The sequence below is a fragment of the Condylostylus longicornis genome, unplaced genomic scaffold, assembly GCF_029603195.1.
Source record: "Condylostylus longicornis isolate FDR11 unplaced genomic scaffold, ASM2960319v2 ptg000081l, whole genome shotgun sequence".
In the NCBI taxonomy this organism is placed as follows: domain Eukaryota; kingdom Metazoa; phylum Arthropoda; class Insecta; order Diptera; family Dolichopodidae; genus Condylostylus; species Condylostylus longicornis.
The window spans coordinates 3708450-3732081 of NW_026578049.1; the positions used below are offsets into that span (position 1 = coordinate 3708450).

At 24.1% G+C, this 23632-nt stretch overlaps 1 protein-coding gene across 2 annotated transcripts in view; it reads left to right on the forward strand.

The window, feature by feature from the left end:
- LOC129613204 (carbonic anhydrase-related protein 10) overlaps positions 1 to 23632 on the forward strand; it is a 113148-nt gene that overhangs the window by 749 nt on the left and 88767 nt on the right. The gene's annotated exons all lie outside the window — the stretch shown is intronic.

Below are 23632 nucleotides of genomic sequence, written 5' to 3' on the forward strand. Positions count from 1 at the left end.
ATTCGTCATTTTACGCTTATCATCTCGAAATTTCGCTTGAAAAAATTCCACCAACTGGAGAGCACACTTCGATTTCACGTCGTAATTTATGTATGCAAAAAAACGACCAAAAATATTCAGTTTGAAAAAAATTTTGGAAAATTCGAATTATTAATTGGAAAAATATTCTTCATCTTCATTTCTTTTGATTATAAACATAGAATGTTTAAGTTGATTTTAGACACCTCCAATGCAAAATAAGAGTTAAAGTAATTTTTTTTAAATTTATATTTATAAATGTTAATGTGATAACTTTTTGTTGATAACCTTAAAATAGGAAAAGGATATAGAAAATAAATGCAAATCTACCAGTACGTTGTAAATTGTAACGTTGAAAAATAAAGAAATCATTTAAAAATTAAACAAAAATTCAGAAAAGTTATTTTTCCGGATAAATTTATTTCGAAGTTTTCGATGCCTACGTTGATCATATTCTGATAAAAAAATACAAAACATAGAACTCTACGAAGTTTTAATTTGGAATGCAGTTCAATAACACTAATGGAATGCAATTCAATAACACTCAATCGACATTTAGAAAATTTAGTTTATTCCAACAGAATTTGGAAAGAGATCAATATTTTTATTCTAAATTTCATCAAGCTTCTAATTTTTTAAAGCAGAAACTAAAATCTGATTTTGAAGACAATTTCAAACCAAAAAATCCTGAATTTTCCTTAAAATAAGTTTAATAAAGTTGGGTCAAACCAATGGTCTGTATTGTAGCACTTTTCCCTTCAACAAGTGAAAATACTGCTTTTAAAAACAATCAATGTATATCCACCACACTATTAAAATTATTTTCATTCATAAACGAAACTGTTTCTAGGATTGCATATATTTAGGATGAACGATTTATGCAGTCTTTGAAATAAAGGAAAAATTAATATAAAGTGGGGTTAACATAATGCTCGATTTTAAGGGTTAATTGTGTGAGTTAAGAAAAATAATTGTATTTTTTAATGTCATGGAATTTACCGTTAGCTTTTTGCGTTTATAGAAATTTGAAAAAGCTTGCAGTTTCGGAAACATAAGGTGTCAAAAATTCAAATTTTACGAATTTCAAGAGGCGATAACTTGAGAGGGGGTGGAGATGGAGAAAAATTTTCTTCTAACGAAATGAACTATTTGTTAATGTCGAAAAGCCCCTAAAATTTCAAGCTTCTGCAGGCTAGGGTATAGGAGAAAAACGACATCAAAAATTTGGAAAAAAAGGACTTTAGATAACGGTAAATTTGAACGGCCATTTTGTTTTTCTAAAGTTTAACTATAATATAGTGCGCTAGGGAAAGCAAGCCGCTGCCTTTTTGCGTTTGCAAAATTTCAAAAATGCTTATGGTTTCATTGCAACAAATAGTTAAAATGGGCCATTTTTGTGGCTTTGGGGGGGTATAACTTCTAGAGGGGGGGAGATAGGTAAAAATTTTGTTCTACGAAAATAAGTTTCTAGTAAAGATCTATACACGTATTAAATTTCAGCTTTCTATCTTTAGAAATGTAGAAGTTTTGTAAACAGACACACGGACAGACGGACGGACGGACGGACTTTTTTTTCAAAAATTTTTTGGAAAAGTGCTAAAAATTATGTTTTACTTTAATGGTTATAGAACAAATTATTAATAAAATTCCAAAAACATTTTATGTCCTAATACAAAATTTATTGAAATAATTTATTATTTATTGTTAATAAATAAATATTTTTGTAATAAAACTTTCAAATAGAAAATTTAATGCTTTTAGTCTCTAAATTTTTTCTTTTAACGAAATTTTTTTCGAAAAATTTTTTTCAAAGCGAAATAATGTTTAGCAGGTGTTGCAAAATTTATTAGGGTAAAATTTAATAAAAAATTTTTCCAAGACCAATTTTGAAATTTAGCACAATACTTATGAAATATAGTTTAATAAAAATTGTTGAAAAACTTTACAAGCACTAGAAAATTGCGTTTGAATGTGAAGAATTTTATATAAAATATTTATTTTTGTGGAAATATTTTGTTAAATAAATTTTAATTAATTAATTATAGCTAAAAATTTAATTTTACCATTAGTGTTTACTGTTTGTTAATGAATTAATAACCACGAACTTCTAATGACTCTATTATTTTAAACTCGCCAAACTCGGGTTATGATATTCGAAGCTGGTACCTAAACTGTATAATAGGTTCTATATTTTTATGAAAATATAGAACCTATTAGTGGTTTATTGCCTCATATTATCGATTTGTAAATGTTTACATATTTGAAAATTTTTTATTAATTTAAGTGAATAAAAATAAATTTTCAATTTCCAAAAGAAAAAAATTCAATTTTTTCCCCAAAATAAGGTTTTTTTTGAATCTAAACAATTTTTGGATACATACTATATTTCATTACTAAGTACCGTTAAAAAATTTCCAAATTTTCCAAATTTTCATTTTTAAACAGGTTCGGTGTCGGAACTAAAAGATCTATGAAATTCATTGTATGCTTGTGAAAGAACTTATTTTATCACCTCTATGACACACCTAGCATATGTTACCTAACACAGCCAAACCAATAACCTATTTTGAATAAGGTTACATAAAAAGAAAATAGAGCTCTTAAACAAGATTTTAATAGCCCCCTTCTTCTATAACAATTTTTAAAGAGGCATATTGTGAAGCACTTCTTTTTCGTTGCTAATAAAAATCTACATAAATCTGGTATAAGTCAATCCACTCCTATAGTGAAAACCATTATTTAACATTTATGTAGGTGTAAAGGCCTCGAACTCCTACTAACATTTATTCATAAGAATTTCTTCTTATTAAATTACGACATTTTTACTTAATAACAAATAGTGGCTCATTTTAGCAAAACAATTTCTGTTTGCTTGCCTTTTAATTTTTCTTTGATGATACTGAAACTCAAATTCAGCATAAAAACACTTGTGAACAACGTACAATATTGCAATTATTAAGCATTTTTTTTTGTAAATTTATGTTTTTCCGACAAATCTTAGTAACTAGATCTATTAAAAATTAACTGTGTATATATGCACTGTGTTATACAAAAATCTATAATAAAAAAATTATTTTCTCCAATTTACATATAAAATAGATTTGAAAATTTATTACAATTGTAAAGGATTTTCCAGGTGTAAATTCACTTACATTTATTATTTTAACACACAAGGTAAAATTAAGTAGAAATTATTAACAAAATATCATAATTGTATATATATACGTACATATTTTACTTATTTATTAGTTCATACATTATTTTGTAAATCCTTTTGTAAAAATAAATCAAAAACAAAAAAAAATCTTTTTGTTTCCTTTTTCTACTATTTATTTTTTTTAAGTCCTTTTACGAAATTATTTGTTAAACATAAGTGTATAGATACATGAAAGCAAGACTTATGTGTATAGGGTGACAGGCGACAGAGTAATGTAACAAATAAATATGATCATGGAACCGTAAATGATCTATTCCGCTATATTACGTAACTGTGTGTATATGATTTGTACTATTATGTAAGTACGATCGGAAACAGATTACAAGAAAAGCTTATTTGATCTCAAATGTGTTATAAAAATAAATATGTAGCTATCATACAGGTAGATAAAAATAAACGACAATGTAAAGTAAGGATTTTTTTTTTCAAATTAATATGTAATGCTGTTTGGAGAACAAAAAAGTGTTAAAGAAAAAATTTTAGTATACTTTTATATTGTACAACTTTATCCTTTGTCATTGTATTTTTGCTTATATGAAAACGCAAGACGGCAAGTGAAATATTTCTTTTTTTTTGTATTTTAAACGTTTTATCTGTTAAAATTTTTATTTTTTTCTTATCTTATTTCGTACTTGTTTTATGTTACTAATTTTTTTTCTTTTTTGAAAAGGAAAAGGTTGTACACGTTGAGCCGATAAGTAATTTGTCGCGTGTGGGGATTCATACATATATATGAATATGTTCTAATACATAGACCTATCCATACACCTAACGCATGGACACGTTTTTAAAGATTTCATCTAATTTTGAGAAGATTATAAGATAAAAAATAAAGTGCATTAACCATGAAATTAGACTAAAGTTTATTTTATTTTACATACTATTAAAAATTATGTTTACAGAACGTCTATATACCGTTCAAGTAAAACAATAAAATTTTTGTACAGAAAATATGTCTTCGGCATTATTTCTCTTAGAAAAAAATTTTTTACGTACCCATCATTACCCATCAGAGTTAAAGTTCTTAATATTCGTGAATATTCAAGTGTTTGACGAACTACTATGTCTAAAGCAAAAATAATTTATAAATTTTGTAAACGCAGGAAGACAAAGCCTATCTATTTTGAAAAATTATAAGCAGAAGAAATGTACTGAATTGACTCTTCAAATTTACCATTATCTAAACCCAGGTTTTCATTAACAATCTTAGATTACTTCCAAATTTTAAAAGTTTCTATTATAAAAGTAGATAATAACATTTTTTTTTTTGTACATTATCTTTCTTCGAGTTTCAGCCTTTTGAAATTTGTGTAATATCAATTATCAAGATTTCAATATCTTTGGTAGTATAAGTGAAATTAAATTTCTAAAAAACCGAAAACATTATTATAACCATGCTCTTAGTGAAAGTACATCCTTATGTCATAATAAAATAATTAGCTAGCAGCACATTAAATTTTCATGTTAGTACTAAGTAAAATAGTAGTATCACTAAGACTTCCCCGAAATTTATGCAATATATATTTAATGATAATTACGTAGAAAAACATATATAAATTTTATTTATTTACAATTGAATATAAATGCATGTTCTAAATTTATAGTTCTTAGATATAAATTCGCTATTTTAAAATCAATCAATTTGATCGATTATATCTTCATTTAATTTATTTAAAAATGATTTTTAAAAGTAATAAAAATAAAATTTTGGTAGTATAGAAGTAATTTTACAGGAATTGACCAGTACCATTAGGCTGCAATAGCCAGTACTTTAAATAAATTTGCCCGTAATTTCAAATTAACACAAAATTGTTTCAGTTACAATTAAAAAGTTGAGGCTATAATAATGAACAAATTATGGATCAGGTCTTAATGCCTGAATTTTACTCTGAATTCATTACTCATTTATAAAAATTACCAATGAATTTACACAAAATAAGCTCACGTTGTGGACAAGAAGTTACTAATGAAGACTTTACAAATAAAGACATGCTTCCGGTCTCAGAAATTTCATTTAAAATTAATACATGGGACGGTCTTAAATCGTACTAAAATTTTTCTATAAATTAGTGACTACTTTATTTGAGATTATTATTTTAGAAGCACCCAGTATATAAAAAAAAAAAATTTTAAATATTTTAAGAATATTTTAATCTTTAATTTTTTCGTTGTGTTTTTGTTTTTTTCTTGTTCATATTTTTTTGTACATAATGCATGTGTATAGTTTGTTTTATTTTTTGTTTAGTATTTTATATTTAATAAAATAAATCCTTTTGTGACATCCTTACATTTTATTTCTATTTGTACATGTTGGCATGTATGTACTTGCATATACGAAATATATGAGTAAACTACCAAATATTATGTGAGTACGAGAAAAGAAATGAATTTTTTCCTTTTCTCAATTTTTTATAAATTTTTTTCTATAATAGCAATAAACAAGTACAGAAAATCCAATGGAAAACTTTTTTTTTTTAATTTTTATTTTTATTATTTGGAAATTTTCATTTCTTATTTTCTTTAACTCTGATATATAAATAACAAAATGGAGAAAAAAAATAAATTTTTTTGTGTCTGTTTGTATGTATTTTTTATTTTATAATTTGGCAGGCGAAATTATGTTATTTTCTTTTCTCTTTCTCTCTCTTTTTTTTTAAATATTTATTTTAATAAAATTCATATTTTGAGATATAAATTTGACACTTATTATGGGTTTAAAAGTTTTCAAGTGCAAAAAGAAAAGAAAAAACAGAAAAAAAAAAATTGAGAAAAACGAAAGAAAGTTTTTCTTTTCTCTGTTTTTATCGGAAAATATAAATAAATTTTCATGTAAAATTGAAAACTTTAGGAAGCTGTAAAATTTAAATCGGATAAAGAAAATTTCGATAAAAAAAAAACGGGAATAACCAATTATTGTGAAAATGATACTAAAAATTCAAAGCGTATTCTTCTGTTCTTGAATTCAATCAGTTAACAAAAAGAAGTAAGAAAGAGAAAAAAGAAAAAATACAGATTTAAGAAATTGAAAAAAGGGGTTCCAAAAGAAACCCTGATTGGTCTTTTAGGAGAAAATAAAAATAGAAACAAAAATAAAATGAAAAGAGTAAACAATTTTCTTATTAATTTTTCAAAAAGAAGAAAAATAAATTTTAAATATTCACATGAGAATTTTATATACGTATATACATACATTTATATATATACGTATACATAAAGAAATTTTATTGGATTATGAAATTTTTAAATTATTGGGAAAACAAACTGTGATTTTCGAAAATATATGCGTCCATGTTAATATATATAGCATTTGAGATATTTTGTAGCTTCTCTTAAAAAATTTAATTTTCGTATTGAACAAACACCTTATTTGATTTTTGTTGGTCTGCGATTATTGATTTTTGTCTCTAATTTGGTCAAGTAAAGAACTAAAGAAGTAAATTAAAGGGAAAAATTTTTAGTTATACATATGTACTCGTACTGGAATTGAAAATTAAATTTATTATCTTAATTCAAATAGAAGTAATTTTAATAATTAGAAATGTAATTCTAAATTTTTTGTATTGTATGGCATTTTTTTTTTTATAACAGATACTACTATTCCCAGAGCAGTTGAAACTGTTTTCCAATAGAGAATAACAATGAAAGACGACCTTTTATAATATAAATATAGCACGAGAGTTAAGAGTCTAAAGTACTCTCAGTGCAGGCTGCTATAAAATGAGTTGAAACACACTGAAAACAATAGTGGGCAATATAGTTTTCTCATTCTCTTTTCGAATTATTGAAGGTCTTCAAGTTTATGTTTCTGAGGAGTTTATATATTTGAGTCAGAATGTATAAAGTCGGTTTACAAAATTGATTGTAAAATTCACAAAATTACTTTAGCAATGGACTACATTTGAAAGGGTATTCATGTAATACTTTTTTAGTCTTGGCATTTTTTGAACAGTTCTATACATATTACAAATTGGATGCGTTATTATAATCAGGGCTCTGTTAAAATGGAACATATAAAAACTTATCTTATTCTATTTTGCAAATATGAAACAACCAATTTACATAGAGTGAGCTTTCCTACAAGCACTAAGAGTTTGTTAGCAATTTACACAAATTCTAATATAAAAATTATGTATTGCTTATTAAATTTATAATTATTTGTCTAACTTACTAGTAATAAGTTATAATTTGATTAATTCGCTTAATAAAATTTAAAGGCTCATTCAAAATTATGTCCTTTATTTCTAGGAATATTATTTATGCTTAATATTTGAACCAAAGAAGTCATGAGCATAAAAATATAAAATAAATTTATAAAATTTGTTTACATTAAATTTGTCTAACTTAAACTATTTTTAACTTAATATTACTATGTATAACTTTCATATTTTTATATAAAATATAAATTCATATAATGTAATAAAAAAAAATTTTCCTTATTTTTTAATCAATTTAATTTTACTTGCGGCAGATTATAATAAAAGATCATAACCGCACTTGATCTGGTATATGCATCAGAATATTAAATATAATTTTCTCTTTATTATGTTTTTATAAAATTTTCAACAACATTCTGAATTGAATTAATGAGATATAATATATTTATATGAGAATATATTTTATATAATAATCCTTTCACATATTATAAGAATATATTAACTATACGAAAAGATATGAAAAGATGAAAGACACTATATGTTCTTATTATATATACGTTTTCTGTCTTAGAGCTCTCTAAGTTCACTAAAATGTTATAATATAAGCAATTTAATATCATTTCATCCTTATCGCGTACTCATTTACCATCATGTACAGATCTTATGTATAGGTTAGATATATCTGAGAAAGACCCGCTATAAACGTATAGTTATATTATATAAGAATACTTTTATAATCTCTTGAATTTTATGGCAATTTATGTGATATTATTCCGCGTCACGTGAATTCTAAACTAATCTTAAAAAAAAAAAAAGTTTTAATATACACAATAGATTTATTTATCATTCACATGTACACATAATATGATTGTGAATATACATATACATATCAGATGTATACAGATCAGATGCTATATACAATATAATATATGCATAATAAAAAGAAAATTTAGATAGTATAGACAACGAAATGTGCCATGAAGATTTGTAATAGATGATCCGTTAGAATTTTATACCGTAAAATATAATAGTATTTTAACTATAACGCTGTCTTATTGTATCAGGTGCACATTTTCTATATATTAGAACTATATAGCAATCAATTTTTATGTATATATGGGAAATATTATTTTGCAGGATATTAGGGAAATGGGATTAACAGACGTTAGCAATAAAAAGTTTTTAATTTAGTTTCTTCAATATAGTGCACAAGGTATATGCAATGTTAGGTTCTTTTGAAAATATTTGTGTTTTTTTTCACTTAAGATTAAATAATTTATTATAAATTATTGGGTTGCTAACATTATAAGGTTATAAATTGACGAAAGAAATAATCTCCATTTCTTCAAGTTCTATAGAAAAAAAAAGCAGTTGATAAGGTATTTGGAAAATGGTAACTGGAAAATGGTAATTTCCAATTTCTGAATTAATAATTCCTAAATATTATAATACATATATGTATATATATATATGTTTTTCGAAGAACTTTTTTAAAGAAGTGGATCTACCTTATAAAATTATGTTTGGACAAAATTTTTTGAGCTAACCGGGACCTTACATTTGGACAAACTTGATGATACGTGATCATTTAAAATTATATTAAAATTTATAATGTTTTTCTAAAATTAACAGGATTTCTTCGAGTCCCACTTGGACATTATATTTTAACATTTAAACAGAAAAGTGCTTGAAAATTGAAGAGCTTGATGTTAAATATTTATTTGATGATCAACATTAATTCTACCCGATCATTATTTTGTTTTAAATTTCTTACTCTCATGAAAGAAAATGATTTATATGAAATTGCAACAAGACACCGATATCGAATCTAGAACTATAACACAATCAATTTATAAAGTTTTTCTTTACAATCACAGAATTGTTTAAATATTTTATTTTAAGTTTTGCATTTGCAAATTAAAACCATATTAATTTTTAATTGCACCTGTATAAACACAGATTTCATAGAAATATTATGGAAATATATTCGTTTAAGCCTAAAACTTAAAAACTTGAAATTGAATTATTCGAATTTGTAAAAGAAATTTTAGTAGCTATGTATATTTTTAAAATAAGTACAATATAATCTATATGTGTATATACAAAATATGAATCTAATTTACATAAATATCAACATACCGGCACAATGAGTATGTATATGTGATATTTTAGGAATATTGGTTGTTTGTTTATTTCTGATGCCTTCTTGAATTCTGGGACAATTTCAATATGGATGCAGCTTTGCAATAAAATGTGCGTAAATTACACAGTTTGATTAATCATGTAAATATTATAACAAGATCCTTATACATACATATATGTACATAACATGTGCTCCTATACTCATTTCATTTTTATAATTTTCATTTAAGAATATTGTCAAATCAAATAACAATAAGTAATAAAAAAGTCTACAATCCTTGACGTTGTCCTTGTATACATGTATAACTTTATTTACCATATTGTTTACATGTGTATATCTATATATAAACCTGCATGTAATATACAATTTTATTTATTTTTAAATGATATTACCATCAAATTCATATATATGTATATATATAAAATATTACACTTAAATCGAGCTTAATAATATGTGAACAAATTTCTCCTCTAAATAAATTTTGTATTAATAGTCTTATTTGGTTTATTTTGTAATTTTAGTATGACAAGAATATTGCTAGTGTCATGCGATATTATGTCAAATTGACATCATTGATATAATTTATTCTATATATGTGCCATCCTTCCTGTTTTGTTTTCTTTATTATTCATATGTGTTATTTATATGTTGAAAATTTTCCTTTCATTTTCTCTCTTTGTCCTTTTCAAATTCATTTTCCTTTTCAATGACTCTTTTACAATATGAAATTGAAAAATATTTGTTGAGTTTTTTTCTCTGCTTCAACCATAATAATAATAATAAAATGTAATAATTGTTTTTTTTTGTTTTTATTGTTATTATTGTTGTTAAAATATTCTTTTATTATTTTGGAGTATATATAACGGGAGGTAACGCGAAAATGTTCTATTATAACCATTACAATAACAATTAATTGTCATTCTGTTAGTGACATTTAGAAATTCTTCATTTATACTTTTATCATGTTTATTAGATGCTTGATTTGAAATGAATATTTGAGGTTTTGATTGTATAATCAATTTTCATGTTGACGTGTTTGAAATTGAATAAAAATAAAAAGCATAAAGAAAAATGGAAAAAATGTAAGCGAAAATTTTCAAAATAAAATGACAATAAATAAATTTGATTCGAATCAATGGTTTGTAAGGCAGCACATTTACCAAAAAAAAATATATATCATAAATATTGCATATTTTTAGGATGAGAACAAAGTTAAAAGAAGATTTAACATTGCGCAGTTAGATAATATCGCCTTATTTACTTAAGTGTTATCGCTTCCTACTTTTTTTGAAATATTTTATGAGAAATATAGGATTTTTGTTTGTAATTCTTTTCGCGAAAATTAATTCGATTTCAAAATATTATTTTAATCGTTCATATAAAATCAAATTTCTCGGCAAATTTCAGCGATCCATGCTTCATTATGCGCTCATTTGCAATAGAAGAAACAAGTTGTTGATTTTGGGCATTTGCCGAATTAAAACAATACGTTTTGTTGTTTATAGATACAATAAAATTGAGAAAAAATCGCAGTTTTAGGACTCTAAGGAGCCGTAACGTTTTGAAGGTATAAAAGGATTGTATCCTTTTAGACAAATGGGTTTTTCGCATAGATCCATTTAAGTATAAAATTTTAGTAATTTTATCTTGAATGGCATAGAAGTTTTGTAAAAATACATTCATACTGACAGACGTTTAGATTAACTAATATTTTAATTAATTATCATTTTTTTTTTTCAATTTTTCTAAAAAATGTGACGAAAATAAAATATGGCACATAAAAATGAAAGGGGAAAAGAAAAACAAATAAATATCAGAATAAAATTAATTTTTTATCGTATTTTATTATTTTTATTATTATTATTACAATGAAATGACTATATTTTAATTTAATAGCTAATAAACAATACCTGATCTATTAATAGAAGGCGCAATCCTTGCTTATCATGTCATTATTATTGTTATTATTAAATATAAATATAGCAAAGGATTCTTAGTATTGCCAAATGTTATAAAATAAAATATAATTACTTTGTAATTACCGCAACAAATTATTTAGTATGAATTTGATCGATTATTATTTTAAATAATAAAGAAGAGCCTTTATTTAATTGAATATTATTATATTGCGTGCTATTATGAATTATTTTAGGCATAGAGGGTAAAATATAATTATTATTATTATGAAGATTATTGAAGTTTATGGCGTTTAATGTTTGGTGAAAATTGGTGACGAAGTTTTCAATTGAAATTATATTCGATTGTATTGAATATACTGTAGTTAGCACTTGCTTGTCTATTTATTTGAAATTTTGAATTTCTGATTAAAAAAATATTCCGGATTCAATCAAATATATTAATTATTTCAATTACCCAATGAATTGAAATTTGACCATCCAAATTGATAGCATTTCAAATTAAATTATTTTTTAAATATTTGGTACTGAAATTTAAAAAGTTGATATATTTCAATACCAAAGTTTTTTTGTTTGAAAGTGGTCAATTTTTGCTCTGATGTTTCTTGATATTTGTGGTTATAATGCACTTTTCAAGAAGATTATTAAAAATTTTTGAATGAAATTGTTCGGTTTGTCATAAATTAGTTGAATATCGTTTGGTACAACGCAAAGTGGTACAAAAAAATACTAAATTTATAAGATTTGGCGTCAGATATTTTCAACAGACTTTATTTGTTTCTGCCTTCGCAAGGAAATTAATCAAGATTCTAATTACATTCGTGCGAGTAAAGAAAACGTAAGAAAATTTAAATTGGTCTGAGACAAGAAATGAAATTGTTGTTTCATTGGGTAGTTGTTATCACATATGTTAATTCATACACCAAACATAGTTCACAAATTCGTTAAATGCATAACTATGTCATGTATTTTTATTAGTTACCAGTCAGTGACATAAAAGCACATGCACAATATATGATTAACACATATTTCAAAACAAAAATCGTTTGATAAAAGTATAATCACTGCCAAATCAATCATTCATAAAAACAGATTTGTGAGAATTTAAATGAAAACTTTTGCAAAATGATAGGTTTTTGTAATGATAAACCGGGATAAAAAAGGATAACTTGATGAGTAGTAACAAATGATTGTGACGTTGTCCATTTTTTTGTTGTTTTTTGTTGACAAAAGTTGAATCCTTTATGAAATTAGTTTTTCATTCTTCATTTTAATATCCTGTGTTTTTCTTCATACAAATATATATATATATAGGTAAGTTAAAAGGACAAATATATTTTGCAGGGGACGGGATTAAAATTTGGTTTTTCTTTTTTTTTTTCCCCAAACAAATTTTCGCTTTTTTTGCATATCGTTGTGCTTGTTGAATAATTGGAATCAATTCCAGAATAGTTTGAATTTAAATTTGAAGCCATTTCAGTTGAAATGATTTACGTTATTTGCTAAATACTTTTTCTATCAGTTGCATAAGTTATAGTCAGTTTGTCATTGCAGACAAAGACGTTTAATAATTGGATTAAAATCTTTTAAAGAATTCTTTAAAGATCTGTTATGATTGCAATTGTGCATTTAATCAAAAAATTTGTGAGAAGAAAATCTTCTTCAGCGATTACTAATATTTTTTTTTTGGAAATTAAAATTTGAGAATTTTTTGGAAAAATATTGTATTAACCATTGCAGGATTTTTTCAAAATTTTGAAATTTTATAATCAAAAAGACTTTTAGTCTATTACCGGAGTAGGAGGAATGATGTTGAAAAAATTCCAATATCTCAAGAAAATCTACGAAATGTAGGAAAATGAGAAGAACTCGGTCCCCATTGATTCAGGCTTTGTACTCAGATATAACATGATAAAAAATACCAATTTGCTTCTTCCTAAAGTATGATTTTACCCCACGACGTAAGAAATCTAGATAATTAAACAAATTCAATTGAAGAGTTTAGATATATTATGTAAAATTCGAAATAGCACGTCAGAGAAAATCGTAATTATTAAATAAGAATTTTTTGTATTAATCGTACTATTCAAGTACCTACATAGCATTATTCTAAATATTAAAAGGGACAATTAGTATAAGTGATAAATTAAAATTTCTTTATATTCAGGCTCGAGAATTTACTTTTATTCAGATGATTTTTTAGTTATATATTAAGATTTTAGATTTTCATCAAAATTTTGATCACCTTTATCGTTAGCTTATGTACATTATTGTGTTTATAACTTTAATCGAATATTTTTGCGTTCCATTCTATACAGAAACGTTTATCCTTTTTAAATTTAAGTTTTTTAATTCATCAAAAGAATAAAACCGAAAAGTTTATTTTTAAATCATTTTTAAAATTTTTTAATAGATTTTTTTATGAGTACGCATATTTGGTGATTTGAGTTCAATAAGTTCATTTAAATCGTTTTAATTCAAAGGGATATTCATAAGAGATATTTATAAGGGATATTTGTGATAATACAAAGTTCGTTAACATTTCTAGATACTGAAAATTCGCTATGGTTGTTAATTATTTATCTTCGATAAAGCACCCTTTTTTTATTTTCCTTTGTATCAAAGTAATTTGAAAGGACATTTAGTCAAATAAAGAATTAAATTCTATTTTATATTCCTTAACATTTTAATACCAAAAGCCATAGGTCAATTTTATAAAATTCAATAGACATTACAAAGACACCAATGTGCATTTTCTATTATTATACAACTGTAATGTTATACATATAATGTTAATATAGTGCTTGTTTTCCTAGTATGTTGTGTTCAACATTGAATTGCAAAAAAGCATGTACGAAAAGAATGATTTTTTACATTCTATCAATCTGAAAAGAAAATTTCATATTAGATGCGAAAAATCCTAGAATTCAGTGTGAAAATTTTTTTTTCTGTTTACTAGATCATGCTTATATTATATCATATATATATATATATATGTATATATACATAAATATAACGCTAAACATAAGTGAGTATTCTGTCCAATATAATATGTTATATTGATAAGGATTCATCACTGATAGCAATATTAAACTAACTATAAGACTAATATGAAAATATCCTTGATAGAATTTGAAGAAGAGTTTTTTTACTTAAAGTGTTAGATTGTACACAGTACACATACGTACGGATATAGTTTTTGTTTTTTTGGTTATTTTGTATTTCTACCATAATTAAAATTCAAAGTTCGAAATATTTTTAATAATAAACGTGATTGATGCCTTCTATTAATTTATTTGATTCCTATACCGTACGGTACGGTATGGACGTGCGAAATTTTTGGAATTTTATTCTTTATAATTTTGTTTTTATTTTTTTGTAGATTTTTTTCAGGTTGCAAGAGATTATATTTTATTTTATTTTCTACAGTATTGCGTATTTGTAGGGTTCTTGTTGTATAACATTTTGTACTCCTATACAAGATAATACTAGCTTGGAATCTGATAAACGTACTATCAAATTGGGAAATTAGAAAGAATAACGTTTTTTTAAAGTATATCTAAAAAAAATATCAGAAAATGTGAAGGAAAAGCTTTTGATAAATTTTCGAAAACTATTTTTTGTTTTCTTGAATTTTTGTCGTTTAAAAACTTTATTCATAATGCATAGGAATTTTTTAAATCTTGTTTTGTCTTTAAAACATTTAGAGATTATGATTATAATTTTCCTACAAATATCAACTTCTAGTGACACAATTATTTATTAGGTAGCACATAACTATAAGACCTAACGCCATTTTGCTTGATTTCTTTTGTTTGCACATTCCACGAAAACAAAATATCCGTTTACTTTAACGTTCCCCTTAAAGGATGCAATATTTCGAAATTTAAATTTGTTATAATGCAATTTCAAATATGTGAATTTAAATCTCATTTTTGTCGATCTCGGGTTCAGCTACTTTACTGGGTATGTAAATTTATAGGGAAATATAGGTTAATTAGAAAGCTAAATGACTTTGTGATAACCAAGGCATCTGGTGGGCATCTGCTGCTAGAGAAATTTACAGATAAAACTTATAAGGAAATAGCAAGGTAGTTCGAAACTCTGTTAGAGGCTAGTTGCACGTGTCTGATTACAGGAATAATTTGCAAAATTTTGGTATCCTATCGGCTATGTTTATTAAATATTAATTTAATAGTTAATATATTGCAATTAACGGCATCGTTTCTGATATCCTGTAAGTTAAAGAAAATTTTTTATAGGAACAAAGCACGTTTTAAGGATTTTATTTATTTTTGTTCTCACTCATTTGTCCTACAGTTTCGTACATGAAATCTAAATTAGACTTAAAAGAGTAAGATTTTATTTCGAAATTTGTATGTTTTCATATATTTGCAATACTAAACAATAAAATTTTTAAGGCAAAATTTAAGAAATAAAGAAATTAGGAAGTTTCTTTCATGATTACCTTTTCAAATCTATGACAATTTATGTGTTAAGTGGATTATGAACACGACCACTTTTTAAGGCCCGGAAAATAGCAACTCCGCTAACGTGAGAGGAAACCCTACCAGTATTTTCCTTCTTCTATGAGCGAGAGCATGTATGAGTAAAGTAAGTGCTTAACAAAGGAAATATTTTTATTTGGTAAAAATTAAAAAAGTATTTTATCACAGATTTGTTGCCGCAAATTATTCGGAAATTCAAAACAAAAAAACGCAACCTTAAATTCACAATTTAATTAAGTATCTGGACAGAAAATAAAATCAAAAAATTTACAATTAATTGAACTTTTCGGAACCGGCAAGTTGTTGTTTATCAATTTGGAGATCAATATTTCAAGCACATCTCATCCTCTTCTTACCTTCAAAGCTACCAGAGATTTGTGATAAAACCATAAATGCATTTCAATTCATGAAAGTGTTATGGACATTGTTAAGATAACTACACTTATTAAATTTTGACTATTGATTTGTTTTTTTTTTTCACCATTAATTTCATTCAAATGACTTTTTTGCCGTAACACTTTCGAATAATCAAAAAAAAAAAGGCAAAAAGAACTTTGAATTCAATTTATTCGATGAATTTTTTTTTTGCTGGCATGAATTTACCATTCGTGTGCATGTGCCTTATGCCTGTGCATAAATAAGTTCATTGCTATTAGAGAACTATAAACTGATAAATTTGACATATAAATGAACATAAAACGTGACATGTAAAATTAACGATTTAGGAGTACAACTTTTGTGGTTTTCTTTTCTATATTCTCGGCATGAAATAGAAATTTTTGTGGAAAAAGTTCATAATATGCACATACTTTTTTTTTTTTACAGCTTATTTATCGTTTTATATTCATAGACTATAAAGAGTGAATTCATGACGAACTACTAAAAATTTTTTTTTTTTCGAAAAATTGGTTTCATATGTATGAAAAGTTTATATGCTAAGTGTTAATCTATTGAAATTCACATGTAGACGGGCCAACTATACTGCATAATTAATAAAAAGAATGTTGGAATTTTTTCTTTGTTTTGTTGGCATAAAAACAATTTAGTCCAATGTGAATCGATAAAAATTCAACATGAATGGCAAATATTCAAAAAGAAAAATAATTAAAAAAAGGACAAAAATTGTGGCATATTTTTTTTTCTAGACAAAACTTTTGGTGATAATTTTTAGGTTTCAGATGCTTTTTTTTTTCTTTTTAGTATTTTAAATTCATTCAATATTATGGTTTTTTAATTATTTTAGTTTTTAATAGTTGTTCAACCATTATTAAAAAAGAATTGGAACATTTGTTCGTAGCTGTTGTTGAAGAATTGGGTTCATTTTATAAAGTCTTATTGTAAATCACACTTCTTATTTTCCGGTATAAAAGAAAAATACAAAAATGTTTTTCAAAATTATTAATTTCTATTAATATTAAAAATGTGAGTGAAAGTTTACACAAATTTACTGGTTCTGTTGTAGAGAGTTGCAAATTGTACAAATACTCGGTAATTTTTGATGGTATTTTAAAGTTAATGTGTAGAATTGTTCTTGAAATTTTACTACTATGAAGGGAAATTAGAATTTTAATTGAGAAAATTAGAATTTTCTGAATTAAACTAATAAAAATCAGTGCGAAATTTGTTGAGCGTTGAATTGAGAAATAGTATTTCATAGTTAACAGGGTTCGGTATATTGCAAGCGAGTAATTGAAAAAAAAAGGAGCTTTTATTTAATATAATAAAAGAGCATAATAAAATCAGAATAATTAAAATTCAATTAATGTGATTGAAATATTTGGGGAATGTGACTATTAGTTGCTGTAATATCTACGTATTGCTAGTAGCCAGGGAATCACTAGAAATTGTGATAAAGCTGGTGCAAAATGAAATGTTTGTAAATTTGTTTTATTAGCACTTACGCAATAATATTAAAAAGCCATTTCAAAAATGACTAATTCTTTTATTATCAATATAAAAACTGAACAACTGCACTTTTATAAATTTAAAAATAAATTATTTACTTACAATTTTGAAACAAATTCATCGAACCATTCCTAATAAAATTCTTTAAAACAACAATTTTTCATTCACCTTATACTTACAAGTAAATTTATCACCTGCAAAATCAAAACAAAAAATTAAAAAATCTTTAAATCTTTATTTTTACCTGTCATTTATATTGGAAATTTTTATTTCTTCTTAATTCACTTCAAAATAAATGTAGATACAAATTATTTAACGCTCTTATAATTTAATTATAAATTCTATATATGTACATACATGCATACTTGGATTACAAAATATTTATATCAGAATTGATTTATAGTGACATGAAAAATAGAAAAATATTATTTTCGATAGCATCAAGGACATAAAATTTTTCATATATACATACATAGGAATAGGTATTTGAAATTATATACAAAATATTATATTGGTGTTTATTATTAAATTAGAGGTACATGTGTGCCACCGTGAATATAGTAAAATATAATATGTAGATAAGTGTGTATACTGGCACACATTCAGAATTAATAAAATAATATTTGTGTTACAATGTTCTAATATCCTGCTTAATATTCCAAAACAAATATATTTTATGTGTAGTTAGAATTATCAAAGATGCAAATAACATGTATGTATAACATGTATTCAAAATAAACATTTATACATATTATGTTTACTAGTTAGCTATTGACATTTTGGGTGAATATGGTTTTGTATAAGTTCAATATGTGTATACATACAGCGTATAACAATATTAGTAAATTTTACCTACATATATTATAAGTGAAGTATTTAGAAATGGGACGTCAGATCACATAATTAAATTGTTATTAAATAAAACTAATAAATATCGAAAAATGTCTTGAAACGTATTTTTATTTGTGACCTCTGTATTCGGATATATATACATACATTTGCATGTATGTATACTTGTATGTAGTACAATTTGATTAACAAAGTTGAATTGGAAAATTTTGTTGTTTACAAATAGTTTCTTTTTTCATTTGACTGGAAATTTTATCCTGATATGAAAGCTATACAAGTGCAAAATGGTTGGTAATCCTTGTAAAATTGTGTCTTCAGTCGAATTTTTATAATATAACAGTTTTAAAAATTAAAATTACATATAGATCGAGTTATAAAATTTTAATTCAATGATAAGGATATGTAAGGATATCCCCTATGGAGGAAGCAAAACAATAATATTGTAAATAAAGAAAATTATTTCAATTTCTCTTCTCTGTATAATAGTTTCCTTAATCAAACTTGTTGTATATATAATTGAAAATAAAAACCATATGAATGTGTTTGTCATTTATGTATTAATTGCAATAATGTTTTTTTTGTTATTATTTATCCGAATTAACAATAATTACGTATACATACATGTATGTATGTATTTATTATGTACCTACATTATAACAGCTCTCAATTGAGAATTTACTTAAAATTGAAAAATCAAGGTTTTTCAATAGAATTTTGAGAAAATTTAGATTTTGCGATTTTAATTTAAAACGAAACAATTTTTCTTATGAATTTAATAGAATTATTTAAAAGAAATTTATTTTAAGAATATTATTTAAATTAAAATAATTTACGGTAATGCATAATTAAAATTTTGCAATATTTTTGGCTATAGCGCTCTTTACTACATTTAAAGTGAGCGAGAGTAAGAATTAAGAAGAATAATTTATTTCAGAATTCAATGTTTCTAACCAATTCGTTTTATGGTATGTATTTATATTTACATTATTGATATATAAGTATTCTCCATAAATTGAACTTAGTAGGCTTTATTCTAGTTTGATTTGAAAAAAAAAACATCTTTTTTATTGAAAAAATTAAAATTTTTGAATCTAAAATTATTATAGCACTGCTTTCCATAATTAAATACGAAAATTTTTGTAAAATATTTGACATATAAAAATTTTGAAAATTTATTTTCAATGTCAAAATTTTAAACAACGCCAGTTGAATGTAAAAATTGACTATTGCAATTTTTTCAATTAAAATTAAAATTCAATACTAGAAGCCCAAATATTTTAAAACATTATTTTTGTTATCCTTTAATTTTTTAAAGAACATAAGCTCACTACATATATGTAGGAATAATTTTTTATTATGTATTAAAATTATAATTCTACTCGCAGATTAAAAGATTGCAACAAATTTGTTAAATAAAACTCCGTAGAACATAATTTAGACACATTGCTATGGTGAATTAAGTTTAGTTGCAATATAGTCATAATTCTTATATTGAAAATTTCAGAAATTAAAGTTGAGTTTAATTTATGTAAATTTAAATTATAAAATAATATGAAAAAAATATCACAACAATATTTAAATTAAAATCAGGGGAAATATGCGAGAAAAAAGAAGCGGGAAAAAAGGAGTGCAACAAAAGTTAAGAGAAACTGTACAAGAAGTAAAAAACAAAATTTTAAAACATAAATATGAAATAAAAATAGCAACAGATGGTGCTGATGGTGAATTAAAAAGTAAGAAAGCTGAACAAAAAAAAGTGAAACATTTTTTTTTTTTATAGTGATGAGAAAAAAATTAGGTACTTTAAAAATAGTAAACTAAAGTACTTTTTTCCTCATAAAAATTCGATTATTTTTTTTTTTTGTTGTTTGCTTTTGTTTTATCATTAGAACATTTTTTTCATAAATTTCTTTAAAATAAATTTATGTTTTCCTTTATTTTAAAAAATTAATGATGCTCATTTTTTTAGATACCTCGTTAATTCAAAGAAATCTGGAACTAATTTTACTTCTGATTATAAATTTAATTTTGTTGTCGTAGTAGAATACGTCCATACTAGTGCGAAATTCAACTTAAAAAAAAAATCAATTTCCTTTTGATTACGAGTATGAGGCTGAATTTCCGAATTGTAAATATTTTTAAGAGACATGGGAACTTTACTGGACTAATATCAAATATCCTGTATTCAGACAAAAAGAGTTCAAGGGTATGTTTATGATGAGTTACAAATTGTAATATTAGGTATGTGCATGTATATGAAATTTATAGGTATGGGAAATAATAGGTCAAAAATCACAAATGCTGTTGAAATATATGTTAATGCCAAGTTCCGAAACAGTATAATTTTAATATTTACAAAAATTAAATTAAATTTTTGTTACAATTTAAAATTTTTTTTAAAAATTTTGTTAATCTTAATTTGGTAAATAGATTTAATTGAAATTTTCACAATTTGAGGGATGTTCTTAAACAGTCTAAACTGAATGGAATTGATATTATGATTGCTTCTACAAATTTCAACTATTTTCACATTTTTTTTTAGTACTTGAAGATATTTTTGTTTTATTTATTTGTTTGTATTTGACGCAGTGGAATGATATCTTAAAATAGTAGAATCTATTTTGTAGAATTGTACACAAATTAGTTTTTATATCGAAAACGAAACTGTCCGCCATCATTTATTAAGAAATTTAATTGTTTGAATTAAAAATTTCAATTACTTTTAAAATAGCATTCAAGCAATTATTTTGAAATTTTATGTCTACATTTTTTTTAAATTTGATAAAATTTTGCATACTTATAGGATTACGTGTATTATCGAAATTATTTTATTTTTCATTTGATAATAAGGTTGCACTTAAGTAAGTAATTTAATATTTATTTAATTTCTGAACTTGAGCCTCACATACAGATATACTTTATTATCTATGTATGTAATTAGTAAATTTACATACATATTTACATAAATTCATTTACTTATATAAAAAAATTCTTACTCAAATTCTCAGTTGATTTTCTTCCTATTTAATAAAGTTAATTTATTTTCTTTTAATATTATTTAGAAACCCTTAGCAATCTTTTGTTTTATTGTCAAACTATTCAAAAGTTAATTTTAAATTAATAAATTTTTACTATTGTGGGATTTAAATTTAAACATACACACTTACTTGTAATCTTATGTGCAATATAAAATAAATTTCATAAATACTTACTGTTAATATATGCAATATAGGAAATATTTGTATGAATATGTACATATGTATGTATGTACATTATATGATATTAGAAAGTTATTCTAGAATTGCATTAACATTAGATACATACTCGTATTGTAGGTTAGATATTTGCCTAAACTTATTCACTTGTTCATGAATATAATTGAAATAAATAACAAGAATTTTAGAAATTCATTAAATTCAAATTCATATATCAATTAATATACAAATAAATGGAAACCCAAAATAAATTGAATAGATCTTGAAAATTTTGGTTATAATATTTACATTATGTACGTATGTATGTACGTATTTATATTTATTCTTACGTATAAATAAATATTTGTAAATTGATTATTTTTATAAAACAAAAAGTGAAGTTTACAGAAACTATAAATGTTACAAATATGAAAATTTTTGATCTTTTATCGTAGTATCGTAGGGTTGAGATTCATTTATAGATACATCGTCAGGAGCACTGGAATTTTTAAAAAATTTAAATATAATTTAATGCACTTTATAATAATAGACATTAATAGTTTTTAATTTCGAACAAAAGATTTAAAAACTAAAAATTGTAATAAGGAATTTAGAAATATTACTTACAAAAAATTTAAAACTTCCTTTTAAAATTTCCTGTTTTTAGGACTTTTCCAAAAAATTGTTCAAAAAAGTGCTTATTAGTTTCATTCTGTTCGTCCGTTCTGTCTGTTTACAAAACTTCTACATCCTTGAAAATAGAAAGTTGAAATTTTATACGTAAATAGATCTTTACTAGACACTTACTTCCGTGGAACAAAATTTTTACCTATCTCATTATTTCATCAATAGTGACAAATAAATTCAACAGTGACAAAAACTAAGTCTACGTAAAAAGTATAATTTTAATTAATAGATAGCTAGTGCGTACATAAAAATTCTATTGTATGCGCCATTACATCTTCAAAAAGTCACGAAAAATATTGATCTTTACCCAAGAACTGCGAATTAAGAAATCCAATCTTACTCCTTACAATATTTTAGTCCAGATTTTTTAATTTTAACTACGAATATTCGAACTTAATTAAATCAATAATCTTAACTTTTTTAACCTTAGGTATATTTCGAATCAAACACCGTTCAGAGATTATAGAGGAGTGAAAAAAGAAAATTAATACAAATTGATTAATTGTTAAAAACTTTTAATCAAAATGTAATTTTGAAATAAAATTTCTTGTTCCATAGTTATTTATGGCTTTTAAGGAGTTGTTTCTCAAACAAAGTCAATATTCTTCAAAGTAAATTTAACATTTTAAAAATCACATGGTATTAAATAAATAGTTGTGAAAACCAAAAACTCAACTGCAGTTAAAGTGGCATTATTTCAGATGTTTAAGAAGTTTGATATTTATTTTAAGAAATTTTTTGTGCTATATTTGACTGTTCTTGCTAGAAATCTTTCTATATTCCATTATTTACAATTTTTGCATTATTTTCTTCTCGTTCTATTATTTAATATGAAAATACTTTTAATGCCTAATACAGGGTACTCAAATATGGTTTAGGGTTGAATGTGAATATGTGTTATGTGAATAATAAAATTAAAATTATTTCGATGCAATGCAAATGTATAAAAATAAAATTTTTATTAATTTTTTAAAGTAACGTAGCTAGTTTCCATTGAAAATTTTTGAATATTAAATAGAAAATCTCATTATAAAATAATGT